Genomic DNA, 20,911 nt, shown 5'->3' with positions numbered 1-20,911 from the left:
ATTCCTCTATAATTTTCACAAATTTGTTGGTCTCCCTTTTTATGTATTGTTATTACCTGCCCTATCTCCCAGTCCTCTGGCATCTTCTCTTCCTTCCATATATTTTTCAATAGTGATAGTATTTTTTCCTTCAGTTCCTTTCCTCCATATTTTATAAGTTCCATGTTAATTTCGTCTTTTCCTGGAGCTTTTCCATTTTTGCTCTTCTGTATTACTTCCTCGAGTTCATCTATTGTTGGCTCTTTTGAGACTGCAATGTGTATTTCGTCTGCTTCTTCGTCCACCGTTTCCTCTTCTTCGTACATTTCTTCTCCAGTGTATTCCTCCGTCAAGAGTTCTCTGTAGTGATCTGCCCATACCTGCCTATATTCATTGTCTTCTACAATGACTATTCCCTCTTTATTTTTTATTCCGTTTGTTTTACCTTTGTATTTTTTGGTTTGTTCTTTAATATTTTTATAGAAATGTTTCGTGTTTCTATTTGTTCTTTCCTGTTCTATTTCTTGCATCTTTTCATCTGCCCATCTTCTTTTATTTTGTCTTATAATTTTCTTAGCGTCCTTTCTTAATTTTTCATAACTTTCTCTGTCTTCCTCTTTATCCGTTCGCAGCCATTTAATTCTTGCTTGCACCTTTTGTGCTGTTAGTTCTTTACATTCGTTGTTATACCATTCGTTTTTTGTTTTCTTCTGGTGTTTGCCTACCTGCTTTTTTGCAGCTTCTTCTATTGACTTTTTGATCATGTCCCATTCTGATTTGATGTCCTCTGCTTTATATTTCTCTCTTATTTGCACTGTTACTTCTTCTTCATATTTTTTTCTAATATCTGCATTCTGCAATTTATTGACATTCCATTTTTTCTGTTGATTTTTCTGTTTAGTTTGGATTTTAACTTTTTGTCTTATGGTGGCTGCGACCATATAGTGGTCTGAATCCGCACACGCACCTCTGAAAGTTCTCACGTCCTTCATTGAAGATTGTTTTCTTTTGTTTATTAGTATGTGATCAATTTGGCTATACGTTTTCTGATCAGGTGAGCTCCATGTTACTTTATGCATTTTAGGGTGTTCAAATTTTGTTGAGCTTATTATCATGTTTGTTCTTGTTGCTAGGTTACATAGTCTTAGACCATTATCATTAGTGTTTTTGTGTACGGTGTGTTTTCCTGCAATTTGCTGTAAAAAATCTTCTTTTCCAATCTGGGCATTGAGGTCTCCTAGTATAATTATAACATCTTCTTTGGGTATTTTTTCCATCTCTTCTTCTATCTTATCATAAAAATTGTCTTTATCGTCTGTGTTGCTTGTTTCTGTAGGTGCGTATAGGTTTAATAGTGATATATTGAATGGTTTATTATTTATTCTTACATACGCAATTCTTTCACATATCGGTTTAAAGTTTATGACTTTTTCTCTTAGCTGTCCTAGAATCATGAATCCCACTCCTTTTTGTCCTTGCTTCTTTCCTCCTGAGTATAATAGTGTAAAGTCTTGTTTATCAATCTGTCCTTGTCCCTCCCACCGTATCTCTTGCAGTGCTGCAATATCTATTTTATACTTTGCTAGTTCTTTGCTTATTTCTAGCATTTTTCCTGGTGCCAACATCGTTCTTATATTCCATGTGCTTATTTTCAGTTCTTTATGTTTTTTATTTTTTTTGTGTTCGTCTTGTATTTTTGTTTCCTTGTCTGCTCTTATTTATTTCTTTTTTGTGATACATCAATTTATATGCACTCATTTCCTTTTTATTTGCCTCGTCCGTCGCCAAATAAGTATTGTCTTGTATTCTCTCATCAGTTGCTAGTTTTTTGAAACGTTTTGAAAAACCTCATCCAACTGATTCTTGTTCTTATTCCATTTCCTCTCCCGTCCATCTATTATCAATTTGTTGTGCTTAATTTGGACGCGTTTTCCTTTCTTTATTTCATCATTTGCTATTTTGACTATTTCTTTTTGTATTTGTAATTCCTCTTTCGTTAAATCATTGTTTATATATATTCTTTCTTCTTTTACTTCTTTAAGTTTTCTTTTATTTTCCATTACTTTTATTTTTTCCTCTTTGTTTGGCAATCTGACTAAACATGTTTTGTTTCCTAATTTCACAGCTTCTTCTATCTTTATATTAATATCTAGTTCTTTTTTCATAAAGTTCTCCATTGTTTCTTTTAGTAATCTTCTATCTCCCGTATCTATTGTCATTCCCTGTACTATAACATTATTTTCTTTTCTTGCTCTATCGAGTCTTTCAAGGCGCACTTTTACATCTTCCAGTTCCTTTTTCATATGTTCATTTTCTCTTCGCACTTCACCATTCTCTTGTCTTAATTCTTCTAATTCAATTCGGAGTTCCCTCATTTCTTCTCTGTATTGCCTTTGCTCCTCTTTAATTTCTTTTACGTGAATTTTCAGATCTTGTGTCTCTTTCGTTAAGTTTGCCATCATATTTAATATTTGGTCTAGTTTGTCTTCCTCTGTGTTTCTTTTATCTGGGGTTCTTGATACTTTTTTGCTTTTCGAAAAAGACTGCTCTTCATTTTCTCTATATCTTTTCCGATTATCGTCGGATGTGTAATCGTCGGGGTTCATTTTCTTACCGAAATTGCTCGCGATAAAATCACCCTCCCCACCTATCGCGCCGGAGGAAGATGATTTTCTCAAGCAATATGTTTCTCTTTCGAATGTGTTGCCCCTAAATTGAATTAAATTAAATTAAATTATTTTCGTTATTTTGGAGCAGTTCGATTCAACAGTTGATGATTTTCTCAAGATGATTTTCTCAAGCAATATGTTTCTCTTTCGAATGTGTTACCCCTAAATTGAATTAAATTAAATTAAATTATTTACGTTATTTTGGAGCAGTTCGATTCAACAGTTCCCACCTTTAACTTTCAAAATTCCAGTTTCTGGAGCTTGTAATCAACGTTCTAATGATCTACTTTTTTGGCTTGATGTTGAATTAAATTGTATTTGTTGTTTTAAGTTTATGTATTGTATTTAATATTATTGTACTTACAGTCTATTTCAAAAGTTTATTTCTATAACTTCACTTAACACTAATCGTCTTTGACACACTGTAACTAAAATCACTTTAGAAACTATTTCTTATTCGCCAAAAAATTGAATTTTTAGAGAGCCTGATTTTTCACGTGTTGATCTGCCCACACTAGAGATGGGAATCCTTCGTCTACATACACTTCTCATTATTTTTCTTTGATCTTTGTAACCCTGGTTCAGACCATCATTATTATTTGGAAGTGCCAATTGTCTTAATCTTTTCTATTCCTCTGCTATTTTAACGCACTCGTCTTCAAACCTATTCTTTCCTGCATTCATTTGGCTCGTTTGTGGAATAATTTTATCATTTGCTTTAGTTATCGCCCCTCTTATAGTTTACCATACTTGCTCTATTCTTAGTTTTTCTTCATCTTTCTGGCCTTTACTTATTTCATTACTTAATATAAACTTACGTGCATAGAAATCGGCCCACCTAAAAATTTGGTCATTTTTGAAGTCTCGTATTTCCTAAACCTGTTGGCCGATTTAAGTGATTTTTTTAATATGTTATAGCCTTGTTCTTCAAAAATATTGCTGTAATAATATTATTGCTAAAGAGCTAAAGAGGTAAGTGTTATTTTATACCGGGTGTAACAATGATAATGTGTTTTTTCCTCAAAGTTCGGAACACCCTGTGGAATATTCTAGCGTATATAAAATATTGAAATTAAAACTCAACTGTAGCCTTAGGCTACGGCTCCACGGGCTGGAAATTGACGCTAGCAGTAGCCGCAAAACGAACTTAAGGTTCCGCAGAACGGAATAGGAATAGCCGAACTGTACCGACTACAGGACTTGTGCGTAGTCGGTTCAGTTCGGCTATTCCTATTCCGTTCCGTGGAACCTTAAGTTCGTTTTGCGGCTACTGCTAGCGTCAATTTCCAGCCCGTGGAGCCGTAGCCTTACGCTTTCTTAACATTTTGCTTTTTGATTCATTCGCTTATGTTGGATAATAAAAAAGTTAGCTATTTTAACAACTAGCAACGTTCTTCATTAATACAGGATGTTTCAAAATAAGTGCGACAGACTTTAAGGGGAAATTCTGCATGAAAAATATTGACCGTTTCATTTATAAACATATGTCCGCAAATGCTTTGTTTTCGAGATACGGGATGTTGAATTTTTTTTTTACAAACTGACGATTTATTTACTGCTCTAAAACTGGTTGAGATATGCAAATGAAAGTTGGTGGGTTTTAAGAGGTAGTTATTGAGCATATTTGACATACAATTAAGAATTTTATATTCACCATTGGCGTGCATACGGGTCATATTACCCGGTCATATTACCCGTATGCACGCCAATGGTGAATATACAATTCTTAACTGTATGCCAAAAAATGCGCAATAATTACCTATTAAAACCTACCCAATTTCATTTGTATATATCGTGCGGTTTTAGAGCAATAAATAAATCGTCAGATTGTACGAACAAATTCAACATCCTGTATTTCTGAAACGAAGCATTTGCGAACATATGATTATAAACCTAACGGTCATTATTTTTTCATGCAGAATTACCCCTTAAAGTTGGTAGCACTTATTTAGAAACACCCTGTATTGATGAAGAACGTTGCTAGTTGTTAAAATACCTAACTTTTTTATTATCCAACATAAGCGAATGAATCAAAAAGAAAAATGTTAAGAAAGCCTAAGGCTACAGTTGAGTTTTAATTTCAATATTTTATACACGCTAAAATATTCCACAGGGTGTTCCGAACTTTGAGGAAAAAACACACAATCATTTTTACACCCGGTATAAAATAACACTTACCTCTTTAACAATAATATTATTACAGCGATATTGTTGAATAATAAGGCTATAACATACTAAAAAAATCACTTAAATCGGCCAACAGGTTTAGGAAATACGAGATTTCAAAAATGACCAAATTTTTAGGTGGGCCGATTTCTATGCACGTAAGTTTACTTTCTTTTAATTTCTACTTCCCTTAGCTTTTCTATATCAAATCGATTGTTTCTCTTTGATTTTATTTTTCATTTTCTTTATCTTTTTGCACCATTCCATATATGTATAGCTCTAACCAGAAAGTTATCCTAACATACTTCTTATATTTCTTATTGATTCGTCTTCAAAATGGCGCACATGTGCGAAAAGTTTGACGTTTTGGTCTTTTAATAAATGATTTTTAAATTTTAATCGTGTAGTTTATTAAATATGTTTCCTATGACGTTGGCAACCCAGCCACTTTTCCAGAGCTGTTTTCTCAATAACTATATCCTTTAAATAAGACACCATTTGGGTTCTCCTGTTATAAATCTGATGATGACAATGGTATCGAAAGGCGTCTTTAATTTTAATAAAAAAATATGAAAAAAAATTTTTAAGAAACGCTTTTCTTTAGTTACGTGTGACTAAAATTAAAAATATAAAAAATCAACTAAAAAGCAAAAAATAAAAAAAATTGAAAAAATCTAACACATTCGTCAAAGAAAAGCGTGGCGCGTGTTCATCGAATAAACGATTTTCGTCCCAAGCTTTTCTTTAACGAATGTGTTAGATTTTTTCATTTTTTTTTTTTTATTTTTTGCTTTTTAGTTGATTTTTTATATTTTTAATTTTAGTCACACGTAACTAAAGAAAAGCGTTTCTTAAAAAATTTTTTTTTCATATTTTTTTATTTTTTACTTTTTAGTCTTACACTTTTCAAACATTAAAATATATCGTCAAGTTTATTAAAATATGTATAAAACATATGATGTACTAACATGAAAAGTAGACGGAATCGGCAAAAAATTTGAAACTTTATTGTTTATTAATGAAGTATAACGTAAACAATTAACGTAAAAAGTGAAATTATGTATTTAGGGGAGTGCAATTAGAACGAAAAGATACAATGTTTCGGAAAAAATCAAACAAGGTTTTATTTTTTTTAAATTTTTTTGTTAGTTTATAAATATGTTAAAGTAAAAAGTTCTACTCACAAATTTCGCCGCTAATTGTTTATTAATTGTTTAAACAATAACAATTGTTTTGTATAAATAATGTTAAGAATATAGGTGAATTCAACATTTCATTTTGACAAAAAATGTTTTTATTTTAGTTTTGATTATGCTGAACCCGAATCTGACATTACAATTTGCAAATTCAAAATGGCGGATTTAAAATGGCGGATTTTTTCCTAAAAATCCTTAAAAAGTAGTTGTAAAATCCGATTTTTTTATAAAACGTGTTTGTTTACATATATGTGGATATTTTTGAGAGGTTGCTGAACCTGAATCAAATTTTGATAATTTAAATTATAAAATGACAGATCCAAAATGGCGGATAACTTAAAAAATAGTTGTAAAATCATAATTTCTTTACAAAATGTATTTATTTCTACATATATTTATTTTTGAAAGCTTTGATAAACCTAACTTAAATGTTAACATTATAAACTATAAAATGGCGGATCCAAAATGCGGATTTTCTAAAAAGAACATAAAAAAGAACATTTTTCTAAAACATTTATTGTCTTTATTTTTAACAGGTTGTTGAATCTGAATTAAAGATTAAAAATTTAAATTTCAAAATGGCGGATCCAAAATGGAGGATATAACAAATAATTTTCACAATAATATTAAAAATTAAAATGTATTAGAAAGAATATCAAAAAAAACAAATTTTCGATTAGAAGGATATAATTACATATTAGAACATAGTTTTTAATTCCAAACAACTTTTCTTTATAAAAATTTTCGATATTGTGAAATATAAAGGTACTTTACTCTTAAGTGAAATTCATATTTTTTGACATACCTCGTACAAAATTAACAAAATTTGATATTTGATGGTTGCATCTTATGTTATATACGATGCAGAGTATTTTATAAAGAATAACTTTTTTTCGTAAAACTGATATTAAAAAAGTTACCAATAGGCTCCAAGTTACGCAGACATACTGTATAAGAGCTAAAAAAAAATTTTAAATTTTTTTGTTGAACATTTATTATTGTTGAAGCTTATTATTAAATGTATTTTAGGTAAGTTTCACAGAAAAAAGTTTTGATCACTCTGTATATACATTTTTTCAGCTGGTAATTCTCGGTTTTTGTATTACATTTTTGTTATCTTTCTTAGTTTTCTCAAAAGGAAATTGTTTATTTCATTTTTAAACTAAAATAATTTAAAAATAAAAATGTATACCATTTTTATTCATTCAGTTGCGGTGCGAAACCAAAACTGTCTTAATTTTTACTCAGATCAGAGAGTGCAGCCAGCACTCTTATCGACGATTTCACCTCTTGTTAGAGGTTCATCAGAGACTGCATAGGCTGCATTTCTCTGGCCCAGGTAAAAATCTTCGACATATCCATCTCCCACCGCAACTGACGAGATGGTAGTAGGTGCCTAGCGGCATCTGCTAAATAAAAGACTAAGTTTTTCAACCTAATAAAAATATTTGTAAATTAAATATTTTTAAAAGATTTTTAATTGAAAAACTTTATTGGCCCATTTCCTGGTGACAACCTCCAAGGCTTCTACAATATGCAAGCCAAATGGATGCTGCAGTGAAGACTAAAGGGAAGGAATTCTACACTATGCAATTCACAACCCCCGTCTGCAGCGTGGTAAAGTTCCAACGGAAAATGGACCTAGTTACTCTATAGGAGTAATACTAATATAAAAATAAAAATGTATACCATTTTTATTCATTCAGGTGCGGTGCGAAACCAAAACTGTCTTAATTTTTACTCAGATCAGAGAGTGCAGCCAGCACTCTTATCGACGATTTCACCTATTGTTAGAGGTTCATCAGAGACTGCATAGGCTGCATTTCTCTGGCCCAGGTAAAAAAATGCAGCCTATGCAGTCTCTGATGAACCTCTAACAAGAGGTGAAATCGTCGATAAGAGTGCTGGCTGCACTCTCTGATCTGAGTAAAAATTAAGACAGTTTTGGTTTCGCACCCCAACTGAATGAATAAAAATGGTATACATTTTTATTTTTATATTAGTATTACTCCTATAGAGTAACTAGGTCCATTTTCCGTTGGAACTTTACCACGCTGCAGACGGGGGTTGTGAATTGCATAGTGTAGAATTCCTTCCCTTTAGTCTTCACTGCAGCATCCATTTGGCTTGCATATTGTAGAAGCCTTGGAGGTTGTCACCAGGAAATGGGCCAATAAAGTTTTTCAATTAAAAATATTTTAAAAATATTTAATTTACAAATATTTTTATTAGGTTGAAAAACTTAGTCTTTTAAAATAATTTAATTATTTTTAAAGATTACATCCCAAGCTTTAAAAAAATAGCAAAAAAAGTTTATTTGATTTATTCAAACTTGAGTAATACTGTCTTAAATTGGTGGGAATTCTGTAAAACTACGAAGTTTTCAAAAATTACATTTTTTGAGACGTCGTATTATTTGAATTAAATTTTTGAGATTTTTTTTGAATAAAACATCGTTTAGCAAGATGACTCAGAGGTAAGTTGTGCAAATTTGAGAGTTTTATAAGTCAAATTGTATTAGTTACACATTTTTAAATCATTTTTAAACAAAATTCATGTAAAGCTCATTTTCCGCCCACACCGTACTTATGTCCATGGATTTTATTTCTTTATATTACAACCATAAGATAGCTTATTTCATCTTCTTTCATGTCCAATTTGTAAAATTTCTTTTGATCCATTAGTTAAAGAATTACATTAAAAAAACTCAACCGTGCAATTTTTCCAACGCTAGTTTACAGTGCGCCAATGTGTGTGAGAAGGGTGACTTTAGCGTTATAAATAAAAAATTACAGAAGCTAGAGATTTAATTTTAGAAAAATCTTTATATAAGGTTTTTTTGTAAAATTTTCAGAATTTTTCAATGGTCAAGTCAGTTTTTTTCTAAAAATTATATTTTTGTAGTTATTTAAAAAAAACATCCAATTTCGTAGTTCATTTGTTTAATAAAAAATGAAACACCCACTTCTCGAGTAGAACTTTTTGATATGTTGTTTATTAAACATTTCTTAATGAAATTACAAAAAGTTTTATCTTGTTTGATTTTTTCCGAAGTGAAAATCTAAATGCACTCCCCTAATTGTTCATATCATTAGCTATAGAATCCGTAAAAGTTTCAAGTTTTTACATTGTAAAACACAAGAGAATTTAAGCGTTTTCCATTAAAATCGTTTTTTTTTTTATTTAAACAATTAATAAACATGAAAATTTTTTTTTATTGACTATTCGTGTATTGTTCCCGCGAATGCATATGTCTGCAAATTTTCATTCATTTGCAATGAAGAAAAGGCAGTCAAATTAACGTCTAAAGATTTGACGCAAACTATTGAACTAAATAAAAGCGTTTAATAAAGAAAAAATTGTTTTATAATTTCTGGTTTCACTTGAAGATTAGTAATCGGTATTTTACAATTTATATCAAATATTATGTCTTCAGCCCTAGCAATGCATCTACCCGACAGACACTGCAAAGATACAATTACATACTATTGAAACTATACTATTAAAAATTCCGATGAAAGTGACTAAGATAAATTCCACTACCCAATAAGGTATATCTCGAAGACCACCTGGTTGATAATATTTCTCAAAGTAGTAAGTGGAAACAGATTATTGGAACAATATATTCGAGCACAAGCGATAACTGAAATCTCTTCTGTAAGGCTAAATCGTTCTAATGTGAGCTATAAACAATGAGCGATATAGAGAACGGGAAGGTTAATGAGATTAGGAAAGTATTCGCAAGATTCTGTGGGTGCAGTATGGATGGTATATATCAACGTAGAAGTTATAAAATAGAAGAATCGAGAAAATTAGAAGCAACAACGTAAATTTTTAAATGGGGAATTTTCGAAGGGGTGGCTTTATACCATACTAGTTAAAAAAATTTACAATCAAGTATCACCTATTATAATTGATGTGTGTGTGTGTGTGTGTGTGTGTGTGTGGTTGAAAAAAGAATGTGTGTGTACTTTGTACGCACGTAAGAAGTTATACTTCTATTATATGATTATACAGAGAGAGTCTGTAAAGTGGAATAAATTCAATATCTCAAATACTAATTGTTTTTTTGGAAAATGCTCAGACCCGTCGATTAGTATTTCAAATTGTCCTTTTTGACATTCAATAATAATGTATACAGGGTGTCCCAATTTAGAGATATGACGTCATCGTCGATTTTCTTAAATGGCAACACTGTCATTTTGATAGCTAATTTGATTGGGTTTGTAAAGTTATACATAACTGCAAAATATCAACATTTTATTCTCTACCATTTACAAGATAATAGAAAATAACAAAGTTATATCTGTAATTTGGAATATATTCAATAATTAAAATACTAACTGTTTTTTTGAAAAATGCTCAGACCCGTCGATTAGTATATCAAATTGTCCTTTTTGACATATAATAATAATGTATACAGGGTGTCCCAATTGAGAGATATGACGTCATCGTTGATTTTCTTAAATGGCAACACTGTCATTTTGATAGCTATTTTGATAGGGTGTGTAAAGTTATACACAACTGCAAAATTTCAAATTTGTATTCTCTACCATTTAGATGATAATAAAAAATAACAAAGTTATGAAAAAGAAGTAATCAACTAATAATTGAATTTAATTATTTCAATAAATTAAGCAAAAACTCATAATGTTGCCCTCAATTATTGTCAAATTGTCAATGGGCAACGTTATGAGCATTTGCTTAATTGAAATAAATAAATTCAATTATTATTTGATTACTTCTTGTTCTTCATAACTTTGTTATTTTTTATTATCTTGTAAATGGTAGGGAATAAAATTTTGAAATTTTTCAGATGTGTATAACTTTACACACGCTATCAAAATAGCTATCAAAATGATAGTGTTGCAATTTAAGAAAATCAACGATGACGTCATATCTCTAAATTGGGACACCCTGTATACATTATTATTATATGTCAAAAATGACAATTTGATACACTAATCGACGGGTCTGAGCATTTTTCAAAAAAACAGTTAGTATTTTAATTATTGAATATATTCCAAATTACAGATATAACTTTGTTATTTTCTATTATCTTGTAAATGGTAGAGAATAAAAATTTGATATTTTGCAGTTATGTATAACTTTACAAACCCTATCAAATTAGCTATCAAAATGACAGTGTTGCCATTTAAGAAAATCGACGATGACGTCATATCTCTAAATTGGGACACCCTGTATACATTTTTATTGAATGTCAAAAAGGACAATTTGAAATACTAATCGACGGGTCTGAGCATTTTCCAAAAAAACAATTAGTATTTGAGATATTGAATTTATTCAACTTTACAGACTCTCTCTGTATGATTATAAACGAAATTAATATACTTTTTATTTATATTTTATTTAAATATTAAATTAATTTATACTTACTACTTCTCAAACATTTTTATTAAAACAGTGCCAAAAAACACATTAAAAATGCCACAAATGATTTCTGAACATTAATTGTCGGAAAAATTTTTAACTAAATACGTATTTTCTGAAAATAAAATTATATAATAAATATACTTACAATCATAAAATGTATAAAAAAAATAAAAAAATAAAAGTTTCTATTGGGATTCGAACCAACTTACCACGCGGCTGGTATTTGCGTTGTATTGGGATTCACCCGCATTAAAACTTCGCCACAGAGACAGCTTGTCATTATGTGCGAAGATCGTCTAACTAAACAGATTAACCTTTTGACATTTTTAACTTATGTAAATCAAATTATTTTGATTTTGAATTGAAATGATTTAGAATTGAAAAAATACAACAAAACATAGAGTAAAAAGACAATATATTAGGTGAATATTAAGGTGTAAAATAAAAGTATTACATACTACTTATGTATTTTGGTAGGTTCAAGGTAGGTATCGGAGCCCGTATAACGACTAATAAATTTCGCAATCACTTGCGTCGTGCAAAGTGGCTATGTTCAAATATCATAACAAAATTTGATCAACTATTTATAAAACACTTACCAGTGAAAGATTCTTTAGCTTTGAATAAGCGAGATCTGCGGCACTCATACTAGGCACAGTTTGATGAGCTTTCACATTGGCATGCAACAATCATCTCTTCTATGTAAATAAGTCCAAAAATATAATATGAAAACTATTTAAAAAGGCAGTATAACCATTAACTAACTTTTTGTTTGTTGTTTCTCTTCCTACAAATTTTAAAACGCAACAAGCATACATTATAACCAAACCATGCACAGTCCCACAGCTGTGCCACAGCTGCCATATTGGATAATTTTTGTCATGTCATTTGAACATCCAATCAGAACAAAGTTATAATGCGCATGCGCCCGGTCGCTAGGTTTTCCCATATAAAATTTCACCGTCATTACGCCCGTAAATAAGTATAACTTCAAAAAAATGATTGCGGATTACTGGATCCATTCGCCTAACCGATTTTTATATTTTGAGCTCATGAATTGCTGCACTTTATAATTTCTTTTTCATTTTTTTTTTTATTGTGGTTAACAAAAGTGTTTGGTTTTATATATTATTATAATTGATATATGCTTAATAAAACATTAAATTGATTATTTCATTCATAGTAGATTCTGACCAATAGAAAGCTACAGAAATCTGAATTAAATCGATAATTTTTGATTATTTCATTCATAGTAGGTCTGGATCCCGCGTATGAAAAAAAAAGTTGATTAATAGCAAGCTGAAAATTTGTTAATAGCTTAAGGTTGTCTAGTCGGATAAACTTTGGTATATGGGAACACTGGAACAGGGGCAGTTTTAATTGTGGAACAGGTTAAAAATTTGGAACGGTCATAGCACGAAAACGGCACATTTATTTTGCCCGACAGAATAGACTTAAACTCTCCGAACAGAGATTAAACTCTCATGCAAAAATCAGACTGCTATTTATCACCTGTCATAATTCCTGTTATTTGGCATATTCTACATGTTCCACTCATTAAAACGCCCATTTGGTGATAAATAGCAGTCTGATTTTTGCATGAGAGTTTAATCTCTGTTCGGAGAGTTTAAGTCTATTCTGTCGGACAAAATAAATGTGCCGTTTTCGTGGTCTGACCGTTACAAATTTTTAACCTGTTCCACAATTAAAACTGCCCCTGTTCCAGTGTTCCCATATATCAAAGTTAATCCGACTAGACACCCTTAAGCTATTAACAAATTTTCAGCTTGCTATTAATCAACTTTTTTTTCATACGCGGGATCCAGACCTATAGGAGATTCTGACCAATAAAAAGCTACAGAAATCTGAATTAAATCGATAATTTTTGATAATCTCCCGTCGTTAAGTATATTACGTCAGATGCCCTTCGTTGCTACGAAAAAATACATTCAGTGACATTAATGACAATTAATGTTTTAAAAATTATAAAAGTGATGACTTTCAATCGTCAAATATTTATAAAAACTGTGTGTTTAATGGTACTTACATAAATAAATTACAATAAAATTTTGGTTTTGAACAGTTTTATTCATGAAATAATCGCAACAAATTGCACTCGACCTCTGAAATTAATATAGAATTTCAGAGCTCTTGTGCAATTACTACTGAAAATATAAGTGAAATTATCACCATCAACAGCTATCCTTAGCCTAATATTCCAGTTCAAATTCCTCAATCGGTTTTATACTGCCATTTTATACGGCATTGATCTGCCATTTTTAAATTCGTTTTATTCCACGTCTTTTGTCAATAAGACAAGATATCTTGGAAAGAGGACGATAAATGGAAAATAAATTAAAAATACGAAGAAAATGAAAACGTTTTAAAATAGGTTTTTTAGCTGTTGCCTAGACTAATATGGTCCTTACACCCAAATGGCTTGTTCGTTCGAATACTTGGATGGTGATTCGTTATCCATTAGTTATTTACATATATAGTTATTTTAGTTATCTGGTATACTTAGGCCCGGTTGTACAATCGAGGTTCAACTCCGGCTCAGCGCCATTACCGAGTTCAGGGCAAGAAGTGCGTTGTACATACAAAGTTTAAGCTTGAGCTCGGTTTAAGCCCGGGTTCAGCTGAGCGGTCGATGTTCGGCGGTTTAACGCTGGTTCAAGCATTTTTAACCTCACATTTTTGTCATTGTCAACGGAAATCATAATATTTACACCTTAAAAATGAACCTCATTGAAAATTTAACTAATAATGAAGATTTTCTGGAAATGGTAAATATTCTAGAAGGAAGGAGAACACAGAAACAGTGTAGGTCTAGAGAAAATCATTTTGAAAATGGAAGGATAATGCATTGTTGCAAAGATTTTGGATATCTGTTCACTGTTCACTATTTGTATGAAACTAATATTGCTCATAGAATAAAAAATCGAACAGATAGGTAAGAACGAGAACGAAAACAAGTGGCAAATTTGTTATTGACATTTCAAGAACCAAGCTGTATCTTCTAAGAACATGGTTTTTATTGCCTTAAATTAAGGTTTTGTGCAGTGAAGTGGGCCCATATCACTGGTTTTAAGCAACAGGCTCCTTTTTGCAACTTGTGAATGATTTTGAAGCAAATGTAGAAAACGATTTTGTTAATTTATTAAATTAGATGTACATAATTTATTAATAAATCTTAAATTAATTATATTTGTACCATGCTTATGTAGGTACATATTATCACTTTATTTAATAATAATTACAAACTAATTTACCTTCTAAAATTATTTAAATTACCTACCTACTTCCCTAGAATAAGGCAAATATTAACATTTTTGAGTGAATTTGAAATCATAGCTGTAAACAGTTAAATATTTATGAGAAGAGAATGTGAAGATTGAATTAGTATCTTCTTTGGTGATAGTGGTTACGGAGTCAAGAAAACCTGATAACACCCTTACGCAATCCTTCATCACAAGCTGAAATTTTATTTAATGAGGCACAATGAGAATGCAGAATGCATAGACACAGTTGAATGGGTCTACCGAATAACAATTGTTAAGTGCCATGTGATTCGTTTTTAAGAAATCGAACAAAAACTGTTAAAATTGGAATATTGGTAAATTTACACATTTAAAGGTTAGTTATTAATACAGTTTGTAAATAACTGTACTGTATTACTAATCCTTTTTTAATGGCATGGACTATATGTCAATCAGCCAGTCAAAGCATGACGAATATATTAAGAAGAATATAGGTACATTTAAAGACTGTAAAGTCCATAAAATATCAATGACGAAGAAAAGTTAGTTCAGTTGAGATGTAATTTAAGTACTGAAATTAAACAGATGGTACTAAGCTGAAGTAATTAATTACTAATCCTTAAAATGTATAAATTTACCATTATTATAATTTTAACAGTTTTTGTTCGATTTCTTAAAAACGAATCACATGGCACTTTTATTCGGAAGGCCCATTCAATTGTAATTGGAACATCAATGATACACAATATTGCAATGCTTTTTAATAACCCTTTGCTTATACTACATAAAGAAGAAGAAGTAGCAATAACATTAGCCAAAAATGTAGTAAATCTAACTGTCTATAGTCTAGAGAATCATGAGAAGTACAATTTGTCAAACGTAGGAGGAGGTTGAAAATCTTATGCATGAATACTTTGTTAATTTAGAAATTTAAACTAATACATACAACAACTATTAGATATTTATAAAAATTTCTTACTATCTGCTACAATCAATGGCTTTGATAAACTTCTTTAAAATTTTGGGGGTTATTTGTTTCATTCTATTTTGTACAATTCTGCTTTATTATTTGGCCAAAGATACCAATATTTCTTTTTGAGAAGTGAAATTGGAAGGCTTTTTTGCGTCCAGTGTAGAAAAAAACACTTATATAAAAACAGTTTTTTACAAAAAGAAAATAAACACATTGCAATATCCTAATACTTATAATACCTATTCAAATGGTCTGTTCACAAATTTAACGTAGGAAATTGATTAAACTGATAAACTAAACGATAGAAAATACCGATTAAACTAATAACAGTAATAAAAGAATTATATTGACAAAAACCAAATAATAATACATAAATGGCGGGAAAATTTATGTCGAGAATTGACGGGAATTGCTTTGAATACGCATGCCTTACGTTGCCAACCTTACCAAAATTTGTATGAACCTCGGCTTAACTGAACTCGGCATTGAACAACCCGAATGAAGTTAAACCGACGCTCAAAATTGAACCCGGTTCAACTAAGCCATAGCTTAAGCCGCCAATGTACAATCGGGCCTTAAAGACGTATTGTTATGTTTAACACCTACGTAAGTGTCCGAATAAGGACAAGGTAAAATGAAGTGCGGTAAGCTATGGCCGCATTTCGGTAGGGGAAACTGAAGCAAAATATAAGAATTTTATATTTTTTCACATCCATATATTTATGTAATATTTGTTTTACAATAAAAATTACCACAAATATTACTAAAAAATAAAGAATTAAAAAATTAAACAAATTAGATGGTTTATTAAACAATTTAGTTATTTCAATGGACGGGGTCGAGTTCGCTCCCAATGATAAGAATTTTACCTGAACTAAAAAAGGTAGAGTCCGAATTGGCTCCCATAGACAAAATTTATTTTACCTAAACATGTCGAAAATATCACCCAGCATTGTCACTTCTTTCAAATTTTCTCTTTTTGCTAGAAACAGGTACCTTCCTAGAAATATCTATGGGAAAGGAGGAAGACCTAACCCTTCGGTCCTAACTTAACTTTCGGGTATTAGAGTGTAGAGCGCAAACCGGCCGATTTCAGGTAAGAGCGCAAAACGGTCGAGCGCATACCGGCCGACACCGATAATTTGTGTTAAAATTGCCACATATGCCAATGTTGAACTAAAACAAACTCTAAAAGTATTTGTCTAAAAGTATAATTTTCCTATAAAAAGTCTATATCACTATGTAAATTTCCTAAGCAGTATAAATATTACACGATTTGGCAACAATGTCTAATGTTTCCGCGATTATAGGAGAGCCTACACGCATTCATGCGGGAGCCAATTCGTACCCTTCTAAAATATACCTGAACGAAGCGGAGCGAACTCGACTTCACCCATTTCAATAATGCATATTGATAATGTGGAAACGTTCCGGGGAGAAGATCAAGAGGACGGTCACCAACTAGATCAGTGATACTCAACCTGCGGCCCGCGGGCCGCATGCGGCCTTTGGCGTTTTTTATGCGGCCCGAAGGCTTACTAAAGGGCCTTGTGATCAAATTATTTGTCAAATTTCAGGTTTTTATCAAATTATTTGATAGTGTGCCGATGTGTTTGAGGCGTATTTGGGCGTGAGGCAGACAATTTAATGACTTTAATTTTAAATTATATTGAAATTTTTAAGAACTCTAATTAAAAAGCAAGATATTATTAACTTTTAGTAATAAATTATTGAAGTTAATGAACAAATACTCATTTTAAAAATAATCAATACTTATTTACTACATTGCAACGACCCATTTAGTAATCACAAGACAAATTCAGGTTCGGATTAACAAAAAATTTTTTAAATAATTGTGACCTTGAAACAACACCCTGTATATTAAAATTTTCTAGAGCACCAAAAACTAGGTTTAATTGCTCGCTTCAATTTTTTGGGCAGACAATTTAATGACATTAATTTTGAAATTAGGTATATCGAAATTTTTGTTTTGAAAGTTCGAGTTCTTAAAAATTTCGACATAATTTCAGAATTAAAGTCATTGAATTGCCTGCGCAAAAAATGGAAGCTCCATTAAAGCTCTTTTGAAATGTGCAAACGGGTTTTTGAAAATTTCAATATACAGGATGTTGTTTAAAGGTCACAATGGATTTATAATTTTGTTTAATCCGGACCTGGATTTTCTTGTGAATAGTAGTTGCGTGGTTTGGGTTCTAAATGTGACATATGTGTACCAAATATCAAAAAGATATACAAGGTGATTCTGAAGTTATGGGTCCAGAAAGAAATGGGCAAAATCGATAAGACACCCTGTAACTCGGTTATAAAGTCGGTGGAGCAATAAATTTAGTATGTCTAGAACCGCCTTATTTACCTCTATTCAGCATTCAAGTATTTCCGTTTCCCAATGAAACGCCCTGTATACTACTTCATCTTGATTGCGGCCCGCAAGCTGTGGCAATAGCTACTATGTGGCATAGGAAAGAAAAAGTTTGAGTATCGCTGAACTAGATGGTCCGACCAAATAAAGAATTCAGCTGGAAACCCATTCTGCAAAGCTCTTAGAGCAGCTGAAGATAAAGACCAAAATAATAGAAAAAAAATTGTTAGGAATATTGGAAAAAATCACGATCCTCAGTAATGGGGAAACGACAAGAAAGGGAGATATTCGTAATGTACGCAAAAAGTAAATACAAAGTAAAAAAATAACGTCGAAATCCATTAATAAGAACCAGAGATACAGCTAACAACTCTTTCCCCTCCATCGCTTATGCTTTATCAACTGGCGCAAATTAGATCTCTTAATTGTTGTAAACAAAGCTGCCGTGAATTAAAACAAAGCACTAACTTCATACGAAATTGTTCTAGAACAACTTTTTTCTTATAAATTTGTGAAATATTTTAACCTTTCCAAACATGTAAAAATGAGGCAATAAGGTAAAAATAGACAAAGAAAAAATCGACATGTTTTTGCAAAATGATTTGGCAATATTTAAAATTGTTTTTCTCAATTTTTTGAATGCTGCCAAGAAAAAGAAAGAAGATTTATTTAAAATAAAAAAAAGAAAGAGAGAGAGAGAACTATTTTTTGAAGAAAAAATTGTAAACGAAACAGAAAGTTAAGCCAGTATAGAAATATCCAATAGAAATTTTAATAAAATAATTATTTAAATATAAATTAAATATATGTCGTTTACAACGTTACATACGAATCACAACTTATCATCATCAATGGCGCTACACCACAGCTCTATAAAAGAGCCTCGACCTTTGCCAACTGTTGCCAGTTTGCTGCGCCTATTTTTCTACCATCCTCATCTACACCTACCCCTATTTCTACTTCCCACAGGTTGTGACATAAGGATTCTTCTAGAAGAATTGTTCTGCTGTGATCTTGCTAGATGTCCTGCCCATCTTAGTTCTCCTATTTTTATAAGAGATGCTACGTCTTTACCACCAAATATATCGTTATATCTGTGGTATATCTCATAGTTTTACCTCCTCTTTCAAACACCATTTTCACAGATGGCACCGAATATTCCTCCCAGGATCTTTCGTACAATCATAAGCAGAAGGTTTTCATCTGCCTTTGAGATGGTCCATGTCTCCGATCCATATGTCAACACTGGTTGTATAAGGGTTTTGTATATGGTTATTTTTGTTTTTTGGCTTAAGTTTCTGTTTCTCATATATCTAATCAGTCTAAAATAGCATTTGTTTGCTAGGAATATGCGATGCTGAAAATGCAGAAAATGAAGAACAGAAGAACAAACAGAAAATAGGAATGAAGAACAATCAGAGCCACCCTCATACAACGAAGTATTGGCGACCATAAACAGATTAAATACAAGAAAAGCAGCAGGACCAGACCACATTATAAATGAGTTCTTCAAGAAAGGGGCAGAGGAACTAGCCCACAGAATCCACAAGCTGGTAGAACGAATATGGGAAGAAGAACGCATGCCGAACGACTGGAATTGCGGTCTGATAACACCAATCCCTAAAAAAGGCGACAAGACGAAATGCACTAACTACAGGGGAATCACGCTACTAAATACAATGTACAAAATATTAACTAATTTAATGAGGCAAAGAACAGAAAAAGAAACGAGAACAAAAATAGGTGAATACCAACATGGATTCAGAGAAGGTAAGTCAACAATAGACGCAATACACATTGTAACTCAAATCGTCGAAAAAACTTACGAGCACGGAATAGATCTACATATACTGTTTATTGACTACAAGCAAGCCTTTGACAGTATAATAAGGGAGGAGCTAATTAATGATATGAATCAACTAGGCATTCAAGAAAAACTAGTAAGTCTCACGAAAATGACGATGAAGGAATCCAAGGCACTAATCTTAACAAGGAAAGGCCCATCAGATGAAGTACAAATGGAGGTAGGTGTCAGACAGGGAGACTCGCTGTCAACAACATTATTTAACATTGCCATAGAGGGGCCGGTAAGAGCAGCCAAAATTATGGGAACTATTATCGAATCTTCAGCCCAACTGATAGCGTATGCAGACGATATTGCACTGGTTACTAGAGATTTAAAAACCATGCAGAATATAATATTAATACTAGATAAAGAAGCAAAGAAGAGAGGGCTAGTAATAAATCAAAGCAAAACGAATAACTCAAGTGTTCAAGACAGAATACGAACATCGAGAAAGAAATTAAGCTTGGTTCATATACATTTGAAAGAGTACACCGTTTCAAATACTTGGGAGTGATGGTGAATGGCAGAAACGATAGAACGGATGAAATAAATGAACGCATCCTACTGGGTAATAGAACCTACTGGAACTACCAAAAATTCTTGAAAGAAAAACACATTAGTAAGACAACCAAATTAAAAATTTACAAGACTGCAATCAGGCCAGTGATCACCTATGGTGCAGAGAAGATGTGCCTAACACAAAAAGATGAAATGAGGTTAGAAATCTTAGAGAGAACGATAATTCGACGAATAATGGGACCGGTGAGGATAAGTGTAGGCGAATTTAGAATATAAACTAATGAAGAAAGTAAAGAAGTGATCCAGGGGGAAGACATAATCAAGTTCGTGATGGCGCAAAGGCTCAGGTGGCTGGGACACAAAGAAAGAGCTAACCCAGACTCTACTCTAAACCGAATAACTGGCTGGAGACCAACAACAAACAAGATGGAGAGATCAAGTCTTACGAGACATAAAGAAGCTGAGAATCTACAGTTGGAAGGAGCGTTGTAATGACCGGAAAGAATGGAGGAAAATTGTAGACAGGGCC

At 31.8% G+C, this 20,911-nt stretch overlaps 1 protein-coding gene and 1 long non-coding RNA gene across 3 annotated transcripts in view; one reads left to right on the top strand and one right to left on the bottom strand.

Moving 5' to 3' along the window:
- Window positions 1-20,911, top strand: part of LOC114330496 (BTB/POZ domain-containing protein Tiwaz) — a 140,217-nt gene that overhangs the window by 11,683 nt on the left and 107,623 nt on the right. The gene's annotated exons all lie outside the window — the stretch shown is intronic.
- On the bottom strand, window positions 14,548-16,212 carry LOC126892837 (uncharacterized). The gene is made up of 2 exons (XR_007701018.1): window positions 15,877-16,212; window positions 14,548-14,880 (listed from the first exon to the last, which is right to left on the bottom strand). It is a non-coding gene; the product is annotated as an uncharacterized LOC126892837 (long non-coding RNA).

Source organism: Diabrotica virgifera, chromosome 9, assembly GCF_917563875.1.
Source record: "Diabrotica virgifera virgifera chromosome 9, PGI_DIABVI_V3a".
Classification (NCBI taxonomy): domain Eukaryota; kingdom Metazoa; phylum Arthropoda; class Insecta; order Coleoptera; family Chrysomelidae; genus Diabrotica; species Diabrotica virgifera.
The sequence above is the reverse complement of the archived record's forward strand: the minus strand, read 5'-3'. Positions and strand labels throughout refer to the sequence as shown.